This window comes from Rhodnius prolixus, unplaced genomic scaffold (genome assembly GCF_049639745.1).
Source record: "Rhodnius prolixus isolate KJV_2025 unplaced genomic scaffold, Rpr scaffold_10, whole genome shotgun sequence".
Taxonomy (NCBI): Eukaryota; Metazoa; Arthropoda; class Insecta; order Hemiptera; family Reduviidae; genus Rhodnius; species Rhodnius prolixus.
The window spans coordinates 7,653,381-7,678,966 of NW_027411615.1; the positions used below are offsets into that span (position 1 = coordinate 7,653,381).

A 25,586-nucleotide genomic window follows, 5' to 3' on the forward strand; every position below is an offset into this window, starting at 1 on the left:
TCACATTTTTTGCGATTTTCGTACGAAATTGGTTCCTACAATTTTCCGTATTTACAATTTTTTTCTACGAAGATGAAAATTATTAATAACTTTTCTAGGAAATTTCGTTTTAGGGCAGTTCTGGGGGCGGATTTGAGGGGGGCTCCCCCCTCTAAAGTTTATTTTAATTTAAAATACAGACTCAAAAATATGAGCAAGAATTAAATATGGTTTGAAATTATGAGTTAAAGAAATGAAGAAATAGAATAGAATTCCAGTAAGAAGAAGTGCGTTACCTTAACCATAACGTCTGGTTAGATCTAAATCCAGCTTAGCTATTTTTGTGAACTTTTTTTTTGAATAATTATCTTTGGAAAATTTTGGGAAATGTGAGTGAGCGATCGGTAAGAAAGCCAAAAAGATTGGACGTTTGATTCCTGAGCTGTTTTGCTCAGTTACAAGAAAGTTTTCGAATTATAATTCTAATTGTATCAGCAAGCGACTAGCCGTTCATCCTAGATTTTACCACAGCGTAAATTTATTAAAAAAGTTATAAAAAATTGAACACACTTGTCAATTTGAATAAACGGTGCAGTCGAATACCTTTTTTCTCTTTCCATCTCTCTCTGAAGTAATCTGATATTGCAAAAAAATCTTTCAGTATTTCAATATGTTGAGAATTAATGATGCATTCGTGCAGGTTTTGGGATGAATAATGCATTTGTCTGGCCGTTAGGGTCTAGGGGGGATAGTAGGCACATTGCGTGCATTGATTTCCTATAGTGCACAATGCACCAAGCCTCCCTGCATATACTACACAGGCCTAGGCCTACCAATATTACAACAATGCAAATTGACTCCATTTGCCGTTTTAATAATAATAATAATTTTATAAACAATTACTTTCAGGTATTATTATTGTTAAACTTGCAATTTAAATGTTATTAAATTTGATTAATTTAATTAAATCTGGATCTTAATCCAGAAGAAAAGTCCTGATTCTAATCTAAATAGTTTTTTAGTGTGTATATGTAATTTTATTGTATTAATCTTTCAACAACATTTAAAGAGAATAATTTGTTCTGTAATTCTTAAAACAAATAGAATCGGTAAAGCATCATTTTGATCAAATCCTTAATGTCACACCTTCTGATAGAATCTAAACGAAATATCAGATTGTAATTTTCTGCAAATTTTCGTATTTGAAGTAGTCTGTTGACACACACAACAACAACACTTACACAATAGTAGCGCAAAAAAATATAAACTATTTAGAGATATTTGAAATGAAATTTGAACTAACTAAAAGTGACAAAACAATAAGTCCTTCTTCTCTAGTTTTAAAAAAACAGTTTGTTTGTAGGAGTAACTGACCTATGCAAACCATCAACGACACTTTGTCTGCATGTTTTAGTATATTCTTGCCGCCGTACTACTTCTCCACTCTTGAGATACAACCTATGCATAAAAACGGTCGCTTTTCTTCTACTATTTTATTTATACATCTCTAATTATTTTACAGTTACAAAACTATGGGCCATTTTTATTCATTTATTTTCTGAGAAAATATTTTTATAAGAAGGAAAATCGACTTTGACAACTTTCTGTAAATCTGAGCCAAAAATCAACTCGATTAATTTTCACTTAAATCTTCCAGATAATTTGAAACGAGGGCTGATAGTTTTCTTATTAGTTGATGCTTTTAAAAAAAAGGATATATCAAGCCTATTCGATTGTGTTATCCTCCTTTATCCTGTGTTGTAGTTATATGTAAAGGAAAAACTGTAATTTAATGTTTGCTGAAATTCAATTAAATTAGATGTAACTTTTAGTTTTATTTCTAAAATGCAATTTGAATTTAAGAATCCTATGGTAATGAATCTATTATTGGGACAAAGCCTTAAACAAATCATGTACCTAAAAGCAAAATTTGTTGAATTCCACCAGTGAATTGGCATGTTGAGGAGAATACTACACAATCCTGTGAGATATACATATATATTGGGTGAACCTGTAAGTAATGTCCATAGGCCTACTGTGTGTAGTACATCTAAAGTGGAGTTCAATGACGTATTGGCCAACTTCATTTTTCCCTCTGTTCTTGAGTGACGTCACTTTAAAGTTTTTTTTCTAAAATCATTACTTTTTTCCAATAAAAATGTTATTACTCAGAAAGTTTTAGTCCGAATTCGATTTTGATGACACGGTTAGAAAGACAGATAAATTCTGTTTAAAATTGACTACTGGTTCATCTAAAAGAGTTTTTAATGAATTAAACAACTTGATAAACTAACACTGTTGAGTGCTCGTGAACACGTTTTCTTGTAAAACAAACGTAATTTCTCATACGAAGATAAAAGGAATCCTGGAAAATGATATACCGTTTGAAAGCCCATTAGACAAGGAAACTTTTATAAAAAGTGCCAGCACCTAGGTCTGATAATGATCACATAAGAGCCTAATGAGTTTTCTTAAAAAATTCAATTACTTTTATTTTTCCAGCATCCGGAGGAAGATTGAGGCTGTTTGGAGAATAACTTATGCTTCGAAATGGTATCAATTTTTAGAAAATTTATCTGTCTTTCTAATCGTGTCATCAAAATTGAATTCGGACTAAAATTACTTTCTGAGTTAAAACATTTTTATTGGAAAAAAAGTAATGATAGAAAAAAATTAAAGTGACGTCACTCAAGAACAGTGTATGAAGTTGTATTATACGTCACTGAACACCACTTTAGATGTACTACACACAGTAGGCCTATGGACATTACTTACTGGTTCACCCTGTATAATTCGGGGATCAACCAGAGAAAAGATTACTAACTGGAGAAGTGGTAGATTTGCAAACCGTAGGTCCTGGGGTCCCCAATTGCAGTCGTGCTAATCTTTGATTTATCTTTTCGTCCTTTGAAATGTTTAATTCAACGGAAGAAAAACAGTTAAAATAATTAGAGTAAAAGACTTGTTAACGATACAAATTATTTGTTTTCTCTGCAACACAAGTTTCTGACAATTATTTAATTGAAAAATAGAATGCAAAATTGTACTTATTGTAATTAATAATTGGGGTGTACCTTTCTTACTTTGTTTTGTAAAAGTTAAGAAATAATTTAAACAGTAGCAGATAAAATTTGCAATTTACACTTAAGTTATTATTTTTAAATTCTCGTAAAATTGATCTACATTAAAACAGTATTTTACTCACTCACCAGTCCACCCCATCCAAAAAAATACTTAAATGAAAGGTTTGAAAAAGTATGAGGGAATTGGAGAACTGACTCTTCGTGTATAAATATTATTAGTAGAGCAATTAATATAATTTTCAGAAGTGTATCACGTTGTGACCAACCAGCTGTTATTTCATAATAATAATAAGAGAGAAACTATAAAGTTATATAGTATATATATATATAGGAGCACGACAGGGAGGTGAATGGGGTTCTGCCGGCCACCGGCTGTGGTGTTTAGAGGAAAGCCTATAGGGCCTTAATGGGCCAAATATGTAATAAAGTATAAAATGGCCAACAGAGATGGGCCTCGAGCACGCAGTCGCTCCTCCTCTAGAACAATTATTTGGTTGGTACTCTACGAAATGTGGGAGACCATATTATATTCCTGGCTATTTATTTTCAATACAGGTTTTGTAAAAGCAGATTTGTTTTTACTGGCCTCTAGATAGAAGAAGGAATCGAAGGTTTCTGATTTGCAAAATTTTTCAGACAAAATAATCAAACTCAACACGACTTTTTACTGACTGCAGCTTAAATTAATTATATTTTAAAGATTATATTTTCGAAAAAAATGCATAAGTTCATTTAATAAAATCCATTTCCAGGCAGATCGTTTGAGAGTATTTTAAAAATATTTTTTAAAGTGGAATTTTAAAGTTATTTACTGTTATTACAATTACGGAAATGATACTTCTATAATATTATTACTTCCTGTTAGACTAGTGGCGAAATATAGCAAGTGCATTATACTGAACGCTTTTCCTGGTTTTTCGGGTTTTTAAAAAAATGTATATACAGGGTGTTCATTTTAAGACGGCTCAAATGCATTTCATGCTTAAACGGTTGTTCTGAGCGAAAAATGGTTGAGGAAAAATTTGTTGCCTGTCACCTCTAGTTTCAGAATATATGACTTGATTTTAGATTCCTGCCCGCATACGCAGCTGACGCGCGACCAAAAGTGAGGGTTCGCAGTTGACCCTCATTTTCATATACACAGTTTTAAAGAGTATAAAAAGTTATGAAAGAAACTGGAAACACATATTTAAGTGATCAATATCTTTCATGTAAAAGATCAAATTTATTCCTTAATTTATCAAATAATGCACTTTACTCAACTTGTGAAGCATGTACTGTGCCTTCAAAGGTGCCTCCTCAGATACAGAGAGCAGTTGATAACCTCCTGGCTAACCTGGCTTACGAGTCTGAGGAGGCACCTTTCAAGACACAGTTCATGCTGCAAAACCTGCAAAAGTGCATTATTTGGTAAATTAAGGAATAAATTTGATCTTTTACATGAAAGATATTGATCTCCCAAATATGTGGCAGGAGGTTTCCAATTTTTTTGGTAATTAAACGCAACTCTCCCAAAATTACCAAATAATTATTAAACCTTCTTGTTTGTAACAGATGTAAAATTATTTTTTAGCCATTTTGAGTATGTTTGAGAACATCTAAAGCTCTTAACATTTGATTTTTCTTAGAAAAATCACTCGGAAAACGACTTATTTCGCGATGTTATGAAAAATACTAGCTTTACTGCCTTGGCAATATTTTTAGTAGAAAGGGGATGAAAAAATACATAAAAATGACCTATCGAGTGCTCTTCTTTCTCTTTGATAACAAGTTAAAAAAATTGAAATATGATTAAAAATACCAGATTTTGAAATTGCCTAGCACCTTTAATTTTAAAAATATCGAATTGCGGTTTCCGGTTTCTTTCATAACTTTTTATACTCTTTAAAACTGTGTATATGAAAATGGGGGTCAACTGCAAACCGTCACTTTTGGTCGCGCGTCAGCCGCGTATGCGGGCAGGAATCTAAAATCAAGTCACATATTCTGAAACTAGAGGTGTCAGGCAACAAATTTTACCTCTACCATTTTTCGCTCAGAACATCCGTTTAAGCATGAAATGCATTTGAGCAGTCTTAAAATGAACACCCTGTATAAACTAAAATTAATATTTAACTCTCGCAAAACTTTATAATTTTGCTCATATAAGTAAAAAAAAAAAAAAATTGTTACGTAGTTCATATAAAAAGTGAAATATGTTTATTATTACAATAATAATTTTTTTTTTTTTTTAAATATTGGCCAAAATCCAAATTATCGTGATGTGTTGCAACAATAAGTACGTTTTATTTAATCAGTTTTCAGTGAACCATTCTAAAATCAAAATTAAACTTACAAAAAAAAATGAAATCAACAAAATAAAATTAAACAAATCAATACTTATGACTGCATACTTCATTAATTACTCAACTTTCATGGGCGTCATGAAAATTTTTGATTTTGACCTTTTTTTAGAAGAAATGTACAATAAGTTTTGAGGTCTGATGTAGCAATATGTAGCAATTTCAAGTAAATTTCAATTTTATGACAAGAAAAAACAAATATCATATTAGTTGTAAAGCAGATAAATATATTAACACTAATATTATTAGAAATTAATGAAGTAAAGCTACTTTGTAATTATACACTAAAAATCGAACGTGTTCTTTTCAACTAACAAATTAAAGCAATCATATTGACTGTTCCAATCCCTTTTTTACTTGAAAGAAAAAAAAAAAAATAATCTACTTAAATAAAATTAAAGTTGCGTGTAGTTTAAATACATGAAGCTATATAGAAGAAAGAAATTTAATTTAAAGTATAAATTTCGATAATAGGCCCAAGATAATTATTGTATAAATCGAAAATAACATGAAAGGTATCACGAACGGAACTATGATTTAGAGGTTAGATTTATACCGCGATCCCGTTCGAGGATACAAAAAAAACGACTTGTAAAACCAATATTGTCATGTTATAATAGTTGTTCTATCCTTTTTTAATGTGAATTATCGATAGCGCTATAAATCTAATGATTCGTATAGCAATATCTAGAGAAATTATTGCAATATAAAGGAGATAGAAGACATATTGAGAGTTTACAATATTTAAATTTACAATACTTTATGCTGTCCTGTTGTTCATTTAATATTATCTTTTTTAATTAGATATTTTAAATATAAATATTGCATTAAATGGTCAGAAAGTGCATTGTGCAACATTTTGTTGGAAGTTTTTTCAGTTTTTCGCGTTCCTTATGCAGACATGGCGTAGCTGTCGGTGAAATTTTGTTTTTGTTTGGTTGGTACTTACTAGTATCGTAGTAATATAAGAAAATGGACGAGCTGACAGAGAGAATAAATTTAAATTTAGTTTTAATTATATTGAAAAATTTTAGATGTTTTGTATAAGAATGCAGTGTGTTACTTTTTACTCATTTTTTTTTTGTATCGTTATTATAGTTATGCACAAGGGAAGAGACTATTTTATATATATATATATATATATATATATATATATATATAAAGGGCGAGTGTGAGGGACTCGGTTTTCCATCTATCAAAAGACTAGCCTAAGAAAAGATGATGTAGGCCTAGCGCAGGACAATCTTCCCGCTACCTGAGTGCTACCTTAATATATTATACAGTATATATTTATATATAAGGGCTTTTATATGTATATAAAATATCAGCTAGCGATGTAAAATAGTAATAAATCAAACTAGCGCACTATTTTACCTGGTACATTCTCAGTTAGTAACATTCCAAAAACAGAATATACACCTTATTTATATAATACCATACACCCTTCTTATTTTTATATATATATCTAACAGGCTGTGGACCCAGGCTCTGAACAATGATAATACGTGAAAAGTTACCTTCCCCTTTGTGCATACAGGTGTCTAAACCATTTAGATTAAATAAAATCTAACACGTTTCTGTTCACTACTTCAATTTTATTATGTAAAAATTATGGTTTGTTAGATGTTAATGGCTTACCAACCTATTGGGATTTTTTAAAGAATATTTTTTGGACCAAAAAAAAATCACATTTTTTAGCACACAAAACAGCATTTGCTCCATACATAATTTTGAATTGCCCACTCTACAATAAACTTAGATCGTTCTCGAAGCTGTAGTTCCTCAACTTCTATGAGATTAACAGCTCAAACAGGGAGCAGTTACGGAGAGTTGGAGCTTTGGCTACTTACGAAGTGTTTACAAAACGGTACGCTTCTAGACGAAAAAAAAAACCGCTAGGTTATTTTGAACAGAAAATCTAACGTTCAGGTCGAAAAAAGTCTTCCATCAATTTCAAGACGCTTAATATTGCTTTCTTGATATAGGAATACTTTGATTTCTTTTTTGGTATCGCTCAAGTCAAGAGTTACAGCCATGCACGAAATTAATAATATTTTTATTGAATTATTACATTATTAGGTTATGTAAGAGAAATATATCTTTAAATTGAAACGAAAATTTAACTGATAAATTTAATTGTATTCTTCGCCTTTCTTTAAACGTAAATAGTGAGGAAAAAATGAAAATTAAAATAAAAAAAAATCTACAACAAAATCTTTCTCCAAGAAAGCTTGATTTTAAATTTACGCGTCATTTTCGAAAACAGCATTCCATTTTGTTTTTTTGCCAGGAAATAGATAATGCTAATTTTAACTAGAAGTTAATTCTAAAATATTTCAAATTTAGTTGAAAAAATAATTGGAAATTTTAGTAATTTTGGAAGAATTATGGTTTAGCTAAGTCTGCACTGAATCTTTATTCCCTCCAAAATGATGTGTACAAAAATAATGAACGCTTAAGGTGGCTTGGTTTTAGCCTCTGAAATATCTGTTTATTTTCTAAAGTAATTTTTTTATTTCTGTTGTCATTCAAATATTTAAATTTTTATTTAAAAAAATAAATAGAAAAAAAAAATGGAGGTAGGTTTGTTTGTAGAATTTTTACGTGAAGAGAAGGAGTCCGCTGGTGGATTTGAAAGACTAAGAGAGAGAGAGATTTCTGGCCTCTCTCATTGGGGATCGAGAGGAAATAGTGAGAAATTGAGTTGAAAGAAAAAAGGGGAACTAGAAAAAGATGGAACAAAATAGTTAAGGGAGAAGGGAGTAGTGTAGAGTGAAAGAGGCCTCAGACGGGATCGATTCCCTTGGCTCCACACTCGCTGGCAAAAACTGGATGAAGAGGAGTATAGCCAGGGGCTTGTGGAATGGGATGGTACAGGGCGACGTTCAGCTTTACAATTCCAGCTCTAGATGGACGCTTTTCAATCTTCTCTATGTGTGTGTGTGTGTGTGTGTATTTCGAACTTTTTTTCCCCACCATCTACTTGGGACTCACACTTACATACATACTAATTTAGGGTACACATAAGTGTATGCGGTTCTTAGACGAACGGCCGATACATGGACAATATATTTTCATACATATCTCTAGCAAATTCTATACTCGCACCATACACTCTATCTTTTGGTGAATCCTCAATAAAAACTATGTCGTCAATTAATGCTTTCCTCAAACATCTCTTTATATACACGATCTCTCATCCTTCTCTCTTTGCCACATACTTCTCTCTTTATTCTTCTTCACACTAAGCTCTGTCCTTGTAACTCGCGAACATCACCACATACTTGGAACTCTATTCAGTCTATCTTGACGCGTAAAATGTTTTTTACATGAATTTAACTGTCGTCGTCGTTTTTTTTATCTGCTCTCTTCCAGTCTCTTTTGTTTTGTGTAAAGGATGAGAACGGCAGGCAATCAGAAACATTTTCTGTACAATCCGTTTACACTTCTCAAGACATTTACTTTTTCCTTTGTATGTATCTTTTGCTATTGTATAGATTTATATCTTACATAAATAAAACAATGTTTTTTGGTTTTTAAATCAAAATTTAACGCCAAAACGTCTCCACTTTCCATTAATGAGTTGGTTAATACCTTGGAATGGAAATACATTAACGTGGATTTATATAATTAGGCGTTATTATTGATTGATTGAGGAGAAAAGTTATTATCTCCATTATTTAGAATAAAGGCATGATATGAAGACAAAAACAATAATATTCGACGTATACTTCAAAGGCGCTATCCTTTGAATGGCCGGCAACCTGGATCAATCAAGAAAAAATGAATTTAAAAAAATTGTCAGCATTGGAAAGGGTATTAGTAGCATTTCCTGGATCTAAATCTGTAATCAGAGGGTGGATTAACGTGTATAATGTCCAGGAAATAATTGGCCAGAAGAGAGTGATCCGCTACGGACATCTACATGGTGGTCGAAGTGGAGTTTTTGTTTGTAAAATCCATAGAGAGTGGCCATTCAAAGGAAAAAAAGTAAAATAGTAAAGTAATCGCCTATTTTTTCAGGCGGGGCTTAACGTCCAACTACCAATTAGGTATCGTGGACGGAGGTGACTAGCAAACATACTTTACTGTACATTTCTTTTATTAACTATTAAATGAAATCCAAGGCCTAAGACCGGGAATCGAACCCAGTACCACAATACATATTAGCTTCGCAGGTCTAACCGCTCGGCTACCGTGGTGCCTTCCAAAGGGAAGATAGCCAGAAGATGCGGAACTGGAAATCATTGGTTGAGGCCTGCAAGATCAGAAAGCTATTGATACTACGTAAAATTTCTTCGATATCGGCATATGATGTGTTTACGTAATTAAGCCAAAAAAAGCCTATAACACTAACCTTATTTTTATTGACTTTATGGTTTATTTATTGAAATTTAGCTGTGAATACTTAAAGAGATCGGCCTGGCAACCATGCGTTTAAAAATAAGTACATTAATGAGTATTTTTCAGACGGGCTTTACATCCAACTACCAAATTAGGCAAATGAGACGACGGAGGTGACTAGCAAAAATATTGTTATTAAACATAAAAATAAAATCCAAGGCCTAGACTCCGGGAATTGAACCTAGTACTATGCATCTTAGCTTTGCTGGTCAAATCTCTTTAACCTCTCGGCTACTCTGGCGCCGGAGAGTGCATATGTTCATACAGGTTTTCGCCAAGAAGAAGAGGTAACGCACGGCTGGTATTGTGTGAATGCGAAGCGCTTGTAAGACTGAAAAATTGGGCTTCATACCTTGCCCTGAAGCCTCTTACCAAACTCCAGGCAAGATTGGAAGTTGTGCCTCCATAACTCCAGAGGATCGCAGTGCTTTTTGGGCAATCTCCACGGATAATACACTTTAATTTAATAATTAGCTATAATCTTATACTCTACCTTGATAAAATGTTCTTTTAACAAACTATTATAGTAGTGATTATCTAGCAACTATATATGTATAACTATAACTATATATTTCTTTTAAATATTATAAAATAGTTCATTTTGTTTCTTTTACAGATGTGCAGGATGTTAATATGCGGAAGTGCTTCAGACAGATCGGGAGTGTCCTTCTTGTTTTTAAAAATAATTGTTTCTTTTCAACCAGTGCGTTTAAACAGTTTTCGGTTATTCCAAATTTAATTTTTTAGAAAAAGCGTAAATTTTTTTTGAAGTGTTAGATTTTTTTAATCTGTGTCAAGTGTACACAAAGAGGGGATCGAGATATCCATCATCAGAATTCTCGGGTGAGTAAGAATTGTTATGTATATTTATTTCAAAGCAAAAAAAAGAACCATAATTTGACGACTGGGTGGCTCTGGTTAGCACACTACTTATACTGAAGCTCTTGGAAGCTGGTTTCCATCAAACCGAATAACGCAGTTTCCTTCCTTGCGATCTTACGCCTTTCTATTGTCCTCATTCACTTAACCGTCATCTCATTCATACAGGGGGATTCTGTCTTTCCCTCAAATGCCCCAACTATTTTAGCTTTTCGGATTGAACGATGTTTTAATTTCACTGCATACTTGTCAACACTTCTTACTATTCTCTGCTGTTCCTCTATTGTAGTACATTTCGGCGCACAGCAATCTGCTTGTTTCTTGTTTATTTAGTAGAGTCAAGTCTCTGCTTCATATAGCGCAATACTCATAAATAATTAGGCGCTTCGAAATATACTTTTCGAAATAGACGCATAACATTATTAAGTATCTCTAAGACAGTATCTTCTTCACCGATTTTGATGGTGACTTCAACGGTTTCACTGCCGATCTTGACAATACAAAACAGGTTGATGAAATTATGGACTAGCTTCATTTCCATATTCTTAACTTCATTCTGTCTTTACTTTGGAACTCATCTATTCGTGGTACTAACAATCTTCAGCTGATTTTCGTAACAAGTTGTCATCTACATCCTTTTTCTCTTTCCATTGTTCTCAATGTTTCCTTATTGCTCTTCATGCTCTTCATCTGATTTGCTTTTCATAGACCTTTCTTACTTTCCTTAGAAAGTTAGTAGGGTCGACAGTGCATATCCTGAACAATTAAGTGTTACTGGGTCCGCGACGATTTAAAAGAGAGCTGCAACTCAAAGCAGTTGCTTTTAATAAGAAGATTAAAAACGCACACAAATATCTAAATCCGCTTAATCTAAATCAGCTTTTTATTAAGATATGGTAATTTAGACAAGTGACTAACAGATAAAAATGTAGATTATGTCATTAATTTCATAAAGAGGTATTTAAGGTTGGCGGAAAAATACAAACTTACTAAATTTGTAATTCTAGAACAACTTTTAAATCTAAATTTTGGCATTATGGTTTCGTTTTACCAATACGACTTTAAATTTTATATTCCGTCTTTTAGCACATTTTTATATGATACTTATTCAAATGTTAGAGAATATTATTGTTAGTAAAGGCAAAAAGGCGATCAAGTGAAAATACTACGAACAGAATTAAATAAGAATAGGTTTCAGGCTCACCTGGTAATTTAGCAAGTAATTTCAAAAAAGGGGAATCAATTTTAGAGCCTACAAAGTATTAGGTTACAGGAATACTGACGGTTATCACTCACCACTGAAATGTCAAATTTCTGTAATAGACATTTTGAAAATAAAGTGAAACGCTTATGAAACAATTCTTCTAGATAAACAATCTAAGGGAAACAAATAGAAATCAAAACACTTCAACAAAGTGGGAAAATGCGATCTGTTGGCCCCAATAACATGTAAGAAGTGGGGAAACTAAATGGACACGAAGGGCATCAATTAATTATTTTTCGGTACCTAATTCCTTGTTAGGCTATATTTAGGAGTCTGAAACTTGGAGCGACATGTTTACACGCTTATTATGGTAAAACTCCGAGGGGAGGCAACAAGAGGGGGAAATTTAACAAGGCAGGTAATAAAAAAGTATATTAGACAGGAGGGTGTAGGAGACTGGAGGGAGGGGATATATGCATTTTGTATTAATATTTGGTTGAGGGCCTTGTTTAGGTCCAGGAGGGGGTTGGCTAAGTTCCAACAGTGGTCCCGACATAGAGCCTCAGGGCGGGTATTTGTAACGGCCTCGCCCTCGGCAGCCCGCGCTACGAAATTAAAGGCTGTCTCTCACTCTTGCGCCCCCACACCCAACGATTTCTAGATCTTCTTGGTTCATTTCTAGAGAGAGCCGCTTCACCGCCAACACGAGTAGTGCCCGCCTAGAATAGTCCCGCCAAACCTCTTTGCTTGCGCTCCAGTCGCCGGCTAACAGTCTGGCTGGAGTTCAGAGAGTCTGCCTGACCCAGAAATGGTCTTCGCTTTTCTCTTCTCCTACAACCTCTATATGTATAAATATATCACACACAAACACATTCACCACACTCTGTCTCTTCTTCTTTCTTTCAACCCTTTTTCTCGCATATTGATCTAGAAATTGCACTCGCTCAAGTAAATCTCAACCGCAACAAACATATGAATGGAACAACTCTTCATATGAGTGACTTAAATGTCCCTGACTCAAGATTTGAATGATGAAGCAATCTATGAATGAATACACATATTATTATTCTATTGAAGCTCTAAAATAAAATTAAAAAATCTAAAATAAAAACTAATCTCTGCAAATCGATGTTCTCTTTTGTAAATCTCTTTGGAGAATTCAAATATGTACCGGAACCTAGCCAAAAAAAAAAAAATAGAACCAGGGGAAAAAGTTCGATCTATTTTAAAATTAAATTCGAAATTCAAAGAAATGTATAGGTTGTTCAACAGCTTAAGGACTATTATTGATATTTTTGGTAAAGATCCGGACAAGATAAGCCCAGGGAGTGCCTATTCCGTTTTAATCTGACCAACAGTGCTGGCTGCATCTGTGGCCGTGCCTATCATTTGATTAAGTCAAATAATTGTTAATAAAAGTCCCAGACTTAAAGAAGTTTTGTTCATTAATTGTTTATCAAGTTCGCAATAATTACAATTAGTATGGGCATTTAATACCACATATTAGCCAGCACACAGATTATTCTAATGGACACCTAATGCATTCATATTTATTAAAACGACTATATCGTGAATTGTATTATTATTAACTTTTAATAGTTCTAAAATGCACAAACAATATTCAAATGATGGATTAACTTTTATGCCGAAGTTACAAGCTTAAGTAATTATTCCTATTTTTTATTTCATTACTTTAATAAAATTAATTGCTAATTAACATTTACATTTTCCGGAATGAGCATATAATAAATTGATTTGCATTATAAACAATAGACTGTAGACTAACCACGTCAGTTTTTCGTTAAACTTTTCATCGTCTACGAATTTAAGTAATTCCTACATTTATACGAATTAAACATTACAGAGGAAATAAAGTAAGAATTATGGGAGTTTTTTTGACGTTTTGTAAAACATGTTTAAACAGTTTTATTAAAATTTTCGTTGAAATTATAGTTATTAACGTTAATGTAAATATTTGTTGAATTATTAAGTTATTTCAAAACTAATAATTACATCTATTTATAATAATTATTGTGCACTAAAAGCATTTTAGAAATTTTGAACTAAGAAACCTCTCTACTAGTTGAGATTACATATAAAATAAAATCTACATAAAATAAAATATATATAAAATAAAATATATATAAAATAAAATATATATAAAATAAAATATACATAAAATAAAATATATATAAAATAAAATATATATAAAATAAAATATATATAAAATAAAATATATATAAAATAAAATATAATATAAAATAAAATATAATATAAAATAAAATATATATAATATAAAATATATATAAAATAAAATATATATAAAATAAAATATACATAAAATAAAATATATATAAAATAAAATATATATAAAATAAAATATATATAAAATAAAATATATATAAAATAAAATATATATAAAATAAAATATATATAAAATAAAATATAATATAAAATAAAATATAATATAAAATAAAATATATATAATATAAAATATATATAAAATAAAATATATATAAAATAAAATATATATAAAATAAAATATATATAAAATAAAATATATATAATATAAAATATATATAAAATAAAATATATATAAAATAAAATATATATAATATAAAATATATATAAAATAAAATATACATAAAATAAAATATATATAAAATAAAATATATATAATATAAAATATATATAAAATAAAATATATATAAAATAAAATATACATAAAATAAAATATATATAATATAAAATATATATAAAATAAAATATAATATAAAATAAAATATAATATAAAATAAAATATATATAATATAAAATATATATAAAATAAAATATATATAAAATAAAATATACATAAAATAAAATATATATAAAATAAAATATATATAAAATAAAATATATATAAAATAAAATATATATAAAATAAAATATATATAAAATAAAATATATATAAAATAAAATATAATATAAAATAAAATATAATATAAAATAAAATATATATAATATAAAATATATATAAAATAAAATATATATAAAATAAAATATACATAAAATAAAATATATATAAAATAAAATATATATAATATAAAATATATATAAAATAAAATATATATAAAATAAAATATACATAAAATAAAATATATATAAAATAAAATATATATAAAATAAAATATATATAAAATAAAATATATATAAAATAAAATATAATATAAAATAAAATATAATATAAAATAAAATATATATAATATAAAATATATATAAAATAAAATATATATAAAATAAAATATATAAAAATAAAATATATATAAAATAAAATATATATAAAATAAAATATATATAAAATAAAATATATATAAAATAAAATATATATAAAATAAAATATATATAAAATAAAATATATATAAAATAAAGTGTTGAATGAAATTTACTTTTAAAACTAATTCTTATTGAAAATTTGTCTATTTAAATTTGAATTTGGGAGGGTAACTTGTCCATCAGGGCGGTAGTTAAGTTTTTGTTTTTGTTCTTTTGTCATCGACTTTCACCATTCAGTCAGCTATACTTCTATATCTTTAAACTGTCACTAATATGTTAAGTATAATCTAAACTCTAAGTCCCAACTGTTTACAATTCATTCTTCCTATACCTAGCATTGGCCGTAGATTGTCAAGTTTCAAGCTTCACGGTGGCAGTGCTCAATATTCTTTACTTAATAACCTCTTGTCGCTTTCCTTCCTTCCGGTTGCACCAATTTAAAGGCACTCCTATAAATGTACCACTGATTAAAAGTACATAATTGTTGTCGGAGTAGTTGATGTCCTTATACTGAAAGGGTGCCTTTAATAAATACTTGTATAGAGTATCGTGCAATCACTTTCTCTTACTTGTGTGTACTTCTCTTAGTTGGTAATAATTATTGCATTTTAAATGTTTACAATGTAATTTATTTTATTAGCAATTATATAAGTACCTAAAATACGTAATAGTAAACATTAGCGAGGAATCTGCCAATAAAACACTCTATTCTAACGTATCGCCAATCCCTTTTGTTATATTTATTGATATCTTCACGGATCGAGTTTTACATTATATTATTGTAGAATTAAAACATAAATTATAAAGAAAACAAATTATATTCTGATTGTGGAATGGAATTGGTGAGTTCAGTTCTCCCAATAACGGAATTACACTGCTGTAGACTGTTTACAATACTTCAGCGACTTGTTAGGACAATATTAAATTTCATCCGTCAGCAGTGGGGTAGATTAATTAATCAGTAAAATGATTATTCAGAGATTTCGATTTCTGATGAAAGTACGGAATTGATTAAAATCGACGGATAAAATCGAAGTTTTAAAGATGTTGGGTACGGCAGATTTACTTTAGAAAAAGATGAAGGAATTTGAACTTGATTCGCTAATTTGGCTCCCATAACTTCCGTAACAAAATACTAATTATATTTTATTAAAGAAGGGCAAGAAAAATTGAAAGGCGATTAAGATTTAGTAAGGATATAAAATCGATGAAGAGATTAAACATTTTGTGACAAAAGAGACTAACAAAATATTAATCTTGAACTGTTCAGTTACAATAGCTTTAATTTTGCTTAATCAGGCCAAAAAATTTATTTAAAACGATATAAATGTAAAGAAAGCTTTGTGTCTTAATGAACGGAAAAAGATGAGATCAAATCTGAACGATTCAATAAAGAAGATAACAAAGTATTTCGAGTTTAATACTTTTCTGTAATAAGAATTCGAGGGCAAGTTGTGAAAAAAGCAGGATAATAACAACTTCCTAGATTAATTTTTATTATTTAGTGTTGCTATTCAATTTCTATTTGAAGAAAAGATTGTTTGAAGGAATTTAATAACTGAAGGTTGAGTTTATAGGGAAACATTAGAAGATTATCGGATCCTTAAAGGATGAAAAGAGCTGTGTCATCAATAGAGATGAAAAAGGTTATTTTGGGTGGTAGGTCCAGAGAGCAGCTTCTATCGTGAGTTGGATGGATGGATTGATTATTAGGCTTCTTTAATGTACGAACAGATTTTCAGAATTATGTATATACATGCTGAAGATGAATGGCCTAACTTCTTCAACGAAACCCTCTAAGGCCAGACTAGCTTCTCCTCTAATATTACTAAAACTTCATTAATTTTATTGTTGTTTGGAATTTTAATAAATTATTTAGCGTTTTAACTAAGAAAACAAATAGCAAAAAAGGAAGGTGAATAGCATTTTTGGCCATTAATTGTAACAATTGCAAATTTGAAATAAAACATTATTGCCAACACTACAGCACAAATAGCATTTTTGGCCATTAATTGTAACAATTGCAAATTTGAAATAAAACATGATTGCCAACACTACAGCACAAATAAGGGAAAATCAGTAGAATATTTCAAATACAGACTTAAATAATTTTCCTAATCGCTTTTCTAATTAATTATTTCACATTATTAATTATAGAATCGCCTTCAAGGGAATGTTTTTTGATTTAAATTTCCCCAATATATGAACGAATATATAACAACAGTTAAGGTAATTGAATTGTAGTAGCTTGACAACAGTTAAAACTGTTTATAAAGGGCGGTTGATTCACTAAGTTTAGGGACGATTATTAGTCCAGTTTGATTCCAAATTACGCTAAATGAATGCGCTGTTGTAGGCCTTTACAAAACTGTATTAGTCGCTTAGCAACGCCTCCTAGGGTTAAGAATCATCCACAAGGATTTTTTAATCAAATTAACAAAAGAAATATGTTCAAATTAGGCTCACAAAAATTGATACTCTTTTTTAATGAACTATTCAAAAACGTTCCGCTATTTCGGCTGGTCATCAGCAACTTAATTTTTGCTTTTATTTTTATATTAAATTAGAAAGTAAAGTGTAATTTTAAGCTATAAAGCTATTTTTAAGAGCTTAATTTCAAAGGAACTGTTACTTATTACTATTTCGGTTCACCTCTACAGTTAATCCATTTACCACAAAATTTATCGATAAATTTAACATCTAACCTACGTACTATGAATTTAAAGCTCGTGATTAAAAAGCTACAATAACGTAAAACCATTACAAACCATTAGTATTTTTAATACAATAATCCGTTAATGATCTGTTTATTTATTTCATTCGAGTTTAAAAATACGACAGTTGTACTAGTAAATGAGTACTATAATCTTCACTATTTTCGCAGAGATTAAACCAACAGTACAGGAGAAACAGCAATTATCGAATTATACATATAAAGAAATCCACCCAAACATTATCATCTTATAGCTCCTTAAAAATACAGCTATGAAGCGAGAATTCTATACAATTATAAAAGTAAAGGACTACTGTAATTCTCCATATTCTGGAGAAATTAAACCAATACGATAGGAGATACAGCTATCAGAAATATGAATGAAATGCTAAACTCTAAAACTTTATCACCTTGTATCTCCTTCACAAACACTCATAGAAAACTACAATTTTGCACAATTGTAGAGGAAAACGTGTACAATAGTTGTGGCTATTTTCGCAGAGGTAACACCAATAAGACAGGAGATACAGCTATTTGAAATTTGTAGGAAATGCAATACACTCAAATTTTATCACTTTATATCTCCGTCACAAACCCATATAGAAAGGTGCAATTATGCACCATTGTAGAGGTAAATGAGTACTATGATTGTGCCTATTTTCGCAGAGATAACACCAATAAGACAGGAGATACAGCTATTTGAAATTTGAAGGAAATGCAAAACTCCTAAATTTTATCCCCTTATATCTCCGTCACAAACCCAGATAGAAAGCTGCAATTCCACACAATTGTAGAAGTAAATGAGTACTATGATTGTGCCTATTTTCGCAGAGATAACACCAATAAGACAGGAGATACAGCTATTTGAAATTTGAAGGAAATGCAAAACTCCTAAATTTTATCCCCTTATATCTCCGTCACAAACCCAGATAGAAAGCTGCAATTCCACACAATTGTAGAGGTAAATGAGTACTATGATTGTGCCTATTTTCGCAGAGATAACACCAATAAGACAGGAGATACAGCTATTTGAAATTTGAAGGAAATGCAAAACTCCTAAATTTTATCCCCTTATATCTCCGTCACAAACCCAGATAGAAAGCTGCAATTCCACACAATTGTAGAGGTAAATGAGTACTATGATTGTGCCTATTTTCGCAGAGATAACACCAATAAGACAGGAGATACAGCTATTTGAAATTTGAAGGAAATGCAAAACTCCTAAATTTTATCCCCTTATATCTCCGTCACAAACCCAGATAGAAAGCACCAATTGTGCACAATTGTAAAGGTAAACGAGTACTATGATTGTGCCTATTTTCGCAGAGATAACACCAATAAGAGAAGAGAACAGCTATTAGAAATTTGAAGGAAATGCAAAACTCCCAAACTTTATGACCATATATCTCCGTCATAAACCCAGATAGAAAGGTGCAATTATGCCAATTATAGAGGTAAATGAGTAATATTATTGTGCCTATATTCGCAGAGATAACACCAATAAGAGAAGAGATACAGCTATTAGAAATTTGAAGGAAATGCAATACACTCAATTTTTATCACTTTATATCCCCGTCACAAACCCAGATAGAAAAGTGCAATTATGCACAATTATAGAGGTAAATGAGTAATGTTATTGTGCCTATATTCGCAGAGATAACACCAATAAGAGAAGAGATACAGTTATTTGAAATTTGAAGGAAATGCAATACACCCAAATTTTATCACCTCATATCTCCGTCACAAACCTAGATAGAAAGGTGCAATTATGCACAATTGTAGAGGTAAATGAGTAATATGATTGTGCTTATTTTCGCAGAGATAACACCAATAAGAGAGGAGATAAAGCTATTAGAAATTTGAAGTAAATGCAAAACTCTCATACTTTATTACCTTATATGTAATCTGCTAAATCTTTACAATGCTAATTGATTTTAAGAGTGTTAGGGGTGTTACGCTTCTCTCAGTAACTTTTTAAACTTCACTGTTTGATTCCTTTAAATGTTGAAGTGAAAGGCATGCGATTGTTCTTAACTTTATTTTTTAATTTAAAAATTGTTCAATAAAAATATAAATAATTATAATTTTGTTTAATAAATATACAATAATTCTAATTCGTGGTAATAAAAATGACTTAGCAATGTCATAAAAAGATGTCTTCATTCTAATCTAAAGACATTAATGTGGAAGTAGAAGATGGGATGATGTTCTCAATTTATTGATATGCTAATGTTAAAACGATAATAAATATTTTAATACTCTGCTGCGCTATCTGGCGGCAGCAAGAGCGTGGTCTCTTAACTCAGAAGAAAACGGTGATGAGCGGTGAGTAATGGCTCTTCAACACTGGACATCCTGAGTAAACTAGTTGGACTAAATTCTCTCTACTCACACGTTGTGAAATCATCTGTTAATCATATTATTAACAATAGAAAAAAAAGTGGGGGAACGAAACAGCTGTTTAGGCCCTGAGGCTGAAATAATTTAGTTATCAGGGGTTAAAAAAAAAATATTATTAAAGGTTAATTTTAATAAAAAAATTATATATTCATAATGATTGCCTGAACCTTTTAATCATCACACATGCACACGCTCAATATTTATATGTATATTACCAATTAATCAAAAAATATTTAATGGAATTTTGGATGATGTTGAATAAATTCAAAAATTTTGTTTAAATATAAAATAAGGCAACTATTAATAATACTATAAATAATCTCATGATGACGATAGGGCCTACTTTTATGATATAAAAGAAATGGTACCGATATAATTTAATTACTGATTTAATGTTTTTATTAAACAATCACCATTTTTGGAGCGTTCAGTTTATAACCTTTGTGTTGCTGAGCTGAACAATCATCCCTTTTGTGTTGAATAATATTGAAGAAACGATGAAGGCTCTGTACCTAGAGACAGCGGCTATGTTCTTAATTTTATTTATTTTACGCCCTCGAGAACATGATAATAATAGCAATATCAAAAAGATGGTTAGAGCTCTGCGGCAAGTGCACTGGTCTTGGGTTCGATTCCAGCCGTCTGCCTTTAGATTTTCTCTTCTAAGTAACCTCAATGTCTTGTATGGAAATGTTTTCTGATACGAAAGGAGATTTTCCGGTATACAGTTTACGGAAAAAGGCTCCGGAAGCCAAGAATTTCAGATAATTGACGTGCTTTAAGTTAAAAAGTAATAATAAGAAAAAATTGGATGAGTTCAATGTAAGTTTGCAGTGGTGCATCCTAGAGAACAATCATTCTTTGATTTGTGACGTTCAATCAATACAAACTCGATCATGGACTCACAAATATCGATCCGGATTGAGTTTTATTGTTCCGGAAACCTCTCCACGCCGCAATCTGGACAATGTCTTGAAAGTTGCCCACTAACAACCCTCCTTTCTCAAAAAGTTGAACATAAAAAGTTCGCCAACCTTACTTGCCAAGTTCTTCATACTGTTCGTCCACTTTTCCATTCATCTTCTTGATATATATTTCCTTGAACTTGGACTATCTTTTCTAAAAATACTTCATTCATAAAGGTAAAATTATAACTAATGCAGAAGATATACTGCATACAATACATATATATTTTTTCATTGGATGGCATCGCGATTATCTGAACTAGTTCCAAAATTGTGGAGTGATACCACTTCTTCAAATTTATTCTTCGGAGTTTTTGGAAAGAAATCTTAAGAATTGTAGTAAGGTAAAGTCGTTAGAGTTTTCCCGAAAGATTTTATTTAAATGAAAAATTGTATATTTTGAAACCTGTTCGGTGGGAAATTACAATTTAAAACAATTATACGAATCTTGGAGTTGTCTTTAAGAGGAAATGAAATTAATAACAAAATAAAGAAATAGAATATAAACCCAAAACGGAAATGTGAGCCGATGTATTAAAAGGAAACGTAGTAGCAGAAAAAGCGGAGAGAAAAGTGGAAACATCATTTTGTTGGTCATTTGCCGGCTGTTTGTCGGGCCGGGCCACTGTCAACCAGTTAGGCCCACGAGGGGTGAGTTCTCCTGCCTAATGCCGCTTGAAGCCTCACTGTACACAGCATTCCTGGTCCATTACAACCGCATCTAATCCACCCATTGATCCGCTCACTTTTCATCCATTTCCTCACTTTTAATTTAACATTACTATTCTCAAATCATTGAAACATTATTTTATTCTATCTTTCAATTTTGTTTTGTTTTCACTTACCCCTTGGAAGGAGGGTTATTTTTGAGTTTTGAATCCCCCCTAAGTACGATAAAATGGGTCTTTTACAAATTATTTATTTTAATTTCTCGGGGAATACGAAAATTATTTCTGAAAAATACTTTATTCTTCGATCTCTGATCTTGTCTTTCACGTTCCTATGGCGACCTAAATAATAATGATCAAATTCTAGTGCTTTTTTATTATCAATAAAGCTCTTATTTACTCCCCCCTCCCACCATGTTTATTCAATGATTACATTCAAATATTAGATGAAGTTCAAATCTGTTATTTTATTTACGTGCTAATCGATTTCTTTTTGGTCCAAATCTTTCGATTTGTGGTTACACTTTAAATGAATCGATTTTATTGTTGAGATTAAAAAAAAAAAAAATTAGCTTATTCGATTTTCTTCAAATTTCTATTATTCATGGGCATACATCTGTATTAATGGACTTTTTTTTTTTACAAGGCAATTCTTAAAAAAAGGTAGCCATCTCTCTAAAGCGCCATTTCGGCGTAATGGACAATCTTATCACTTTATATTACTAAAACGGAAATTAAGTATATGTATTATTTAAAAAAGTATTTTAGAAAAGTAAAATTATTTTAAAAAATTTTGAATTCTAATAATTATCGTAAGAGAAAGACAATCGTTTGTAAAACTGATGCAAAAACACCAGTTTCTTACTAGAGCAACAGAAAGTATGGCAACCGTCAAATTGCCGTCGATAAAAATTTATAAAATATGCTAAAAATTTCCAAGTTCTCATTATTTATTCTTTATCTCTTTTTAATATAGTCGATAATTGATCATTTTCAATTATTTGAAAATCATTTCAAATCATTTCATTGCCTTCAAGATTCATTTACTCGAAAATCTTTTAAGAATATCTGCCCTTCTGGATATAAAATAATTTTGAAGTCTCTTCAAATCTTCTGCAAGGTTTGTAGATTAAAGAAAAGTAGTTCTTGATTGATAAAATGATTTGTAGATAATTCTAAAACATATAACTTCTGATTTTAATCTATTTTTTTTCTTCATTTAAATTCGAATATCTATTTATATGTAGCCTAGCTTCAAATGCTTGGATCATATGAAACATGACAATTACGTATTGTTTTTTTAAAGAGCTTAAAATTTAGTGCATTTAAATGGTAACATGTGTTAGTAAAAGTAATTAATTGTGAAAGGCCAATTGATTATCCATTGTTCGACTATAGAATTCAATGATGCAGTTATAGGTGACCTCTGCAGTTTTTGGGTTTATTACCCACGAGAATCTGTTGAGTGATTATCCACACTAACCTTTTGTTAAATACTTGCAGGGAACTTTTTAAAACCCAGGATCTGATATTAACAAAACTAGGGGAATTGAAGGGATGAAATAATCTGTTTGTGTTGCTGATGAGAAGTGTTGCAGCCAAAAGTGACCACCAGCTTCTGTAGTGTGAACCGTGAGACGAAGAATTGCTCGCCTCTTCGTTGTAGTACGGCTTGCCAACTCAAATAAATCTCGATACCCACAGATTTATCTTTCCTTGGATCTCTCTGCTAGAAAGTAGTGTTACTTAGGAGGGCAACTAGTAGAGGATAGCACTGCCAGACTTACAACTGCTTCGTATTACAAAAAAAAAAAAATGGAAATAAACGTTTTTCTTTGATGGTATTATTCACCCTGTTTGGATAGCGGTAGTTGTCGGCCGCCAGTAACCGTCTCCGATCTTCTCTTCCCTTCTAGTCTACTTTGCAACGTTTTGAAGAACTGTAAGAGAGCGGATTTCCTCGATGGTAAACTGGCCAGTGATAAAATACATGTCTTATATAGTTCCGCTGGCAATGTACCACTCAACCCTTCGCCATTTCTCAATCTTTCATTGAACATCTCTAATCTGATCATATCCAAAACGTCCTGTATGTTCTATAGCAGTCACTAGACAAAAGTACTTATCTATTTCCGCTATTTACGATGGGAAATACAAGTTTCTTAAGCTTCACTGTCTGTCTGGCTTCCTCTAACTAATCGCCAGAAATTATTGCATTTGTCCAAATTTCGGTTTTTCCCGTTTTCACAGGAAGTGTCTGCCTTGACTGTTAAGAGCATTCCGCCATCTTTATTTTCATAAGAGTACACTCTCCAGAGCGGATATTATTTCTTTTTTAACTGGCATATCAGATCCTCGCCCTATAATCCGTTACGTTCGCCATGCTTGGAAGGTGAGGTATTTGTGGATTTCTGACATGTAATTCACTTTATTTTTTTCCCCTGATTAAATTGAATTAAATATAAAATTGTATCCAATATCTCGATGAAATGAAAAGGAAATTATTAAGTTATTTACTGTTTTTTCGATTGAATATTTTGTATCTTTTAATACATATTTAAGCAGCGTTCTCAAACAGACGGCTTTGCCATTGCTTCATGCATTTTGTACATTTCTTTTGGCACGTCTATAATTTCTAAATAAAATAATAATTAAAATATGTCTGTCTTGAGGACTCAAAGGTCCCCAAAAAAAAGTTTTTTAAAATTAATTTTTGTGAACCCCCCCACTAGACTTAAAAGAACACAACTAAACAGACGTTATCGACTACTTAAAAGACTCTTAGACGATAGATCAAAGCTCTCTCTCTGGACAACGAAAGACTGATTTATACTTCTATTTAGAAAATCCCATCTGGGCGTATGGAATAGAGCTGTGGGGTTCAACCAAACGCTCCGATCTCCAATGGATTCAATCTCTTCAATCTAAAATACTTCGAACTATTGTACACGCTCCATTTTATGTCTCCCAACCTGGACTATTCACACTGGACCTTAACATTCCTTTTATCACCGAAGTTTGCTAAAACACGATACAGAAAACTCCACTTCAGCCTGCAAACTCAAATAAATCCTCTAGCTCAAATTCTTTGTTTTAGAACTCTTCCTGATAACCCAGACAAGACGTTTAAAAAGACAATGGCCTCGTGATCTCCTCTCCAGTGAAGAGAGTGACTAACCATATAAGGTTTTGGAGTGTTACCACTGGGTAACATCTCCACTCGTTACCTTATCATTTGTTACTCTGTTATCATTGTTACTTATAGCGCTAACGCGCTGATTGTTGCAAAAATAAACGCCCCCCCAAAAAAATTGTGAATATCCCACCTGAAGTCAAACACGAAAAATCATTGAAAATTTAGACTAGATATTTCTCCTTTGGTACCAACAGTAGACGCTACAAGAACGTTTAGGCTAAAATCTTTCAAATTGAAAGTACAAAATACTGAATTAATGGGCGCCACGGTAGCCGAGAGGTTAGAGGAGAGACCTGCGAAGCTAATATGTATTGTGGTACTGGGTTCGTTTCCCGGTCTTAGGCCTTGGATTTTATTTAATGGTTAATAGCGGAAATTTACAGTAAAGTATGTTAGTTAGTCGCCTCCGTCCACGACACCTAATTGTGGTAGTTGGAC

General features: G+C 31.0%; 1 protein-coding gene and 1 long non-coding RNA gene across 3 annotated transcripts in view; one reads left to right on the plus strand and one right to left on the minus strand.

Annotated features, from left to right (window-relative positions):
- The window catches only part of LOC141457158 (uncharacterized), a 108,991-nt gene that overhangs the window by 67,686 nt on the left and 15,719 nt on the right, over positions 1-25,586 (plus strand). The window contains exon 3 of the long non-coding RNA XR_012460221.1: positions 10,425-10,651. This is a non-coding gene — a long non-coding RNA (uncharacterized lncRNA). The remainder of the gene's footprint in view (positions 1-10,424; positions 10,652-25,586) is intronic.
- The window catches only part of LOC141457151 (inhibin beta chain-like), a 171,876-nt gene that overhangs the window by 48,878 nt on the left and 97,412 nt on the right, over positions 1-25,586 (minus strand). The gene's annotated exons all lie outside the window — the stretch shown is intronic.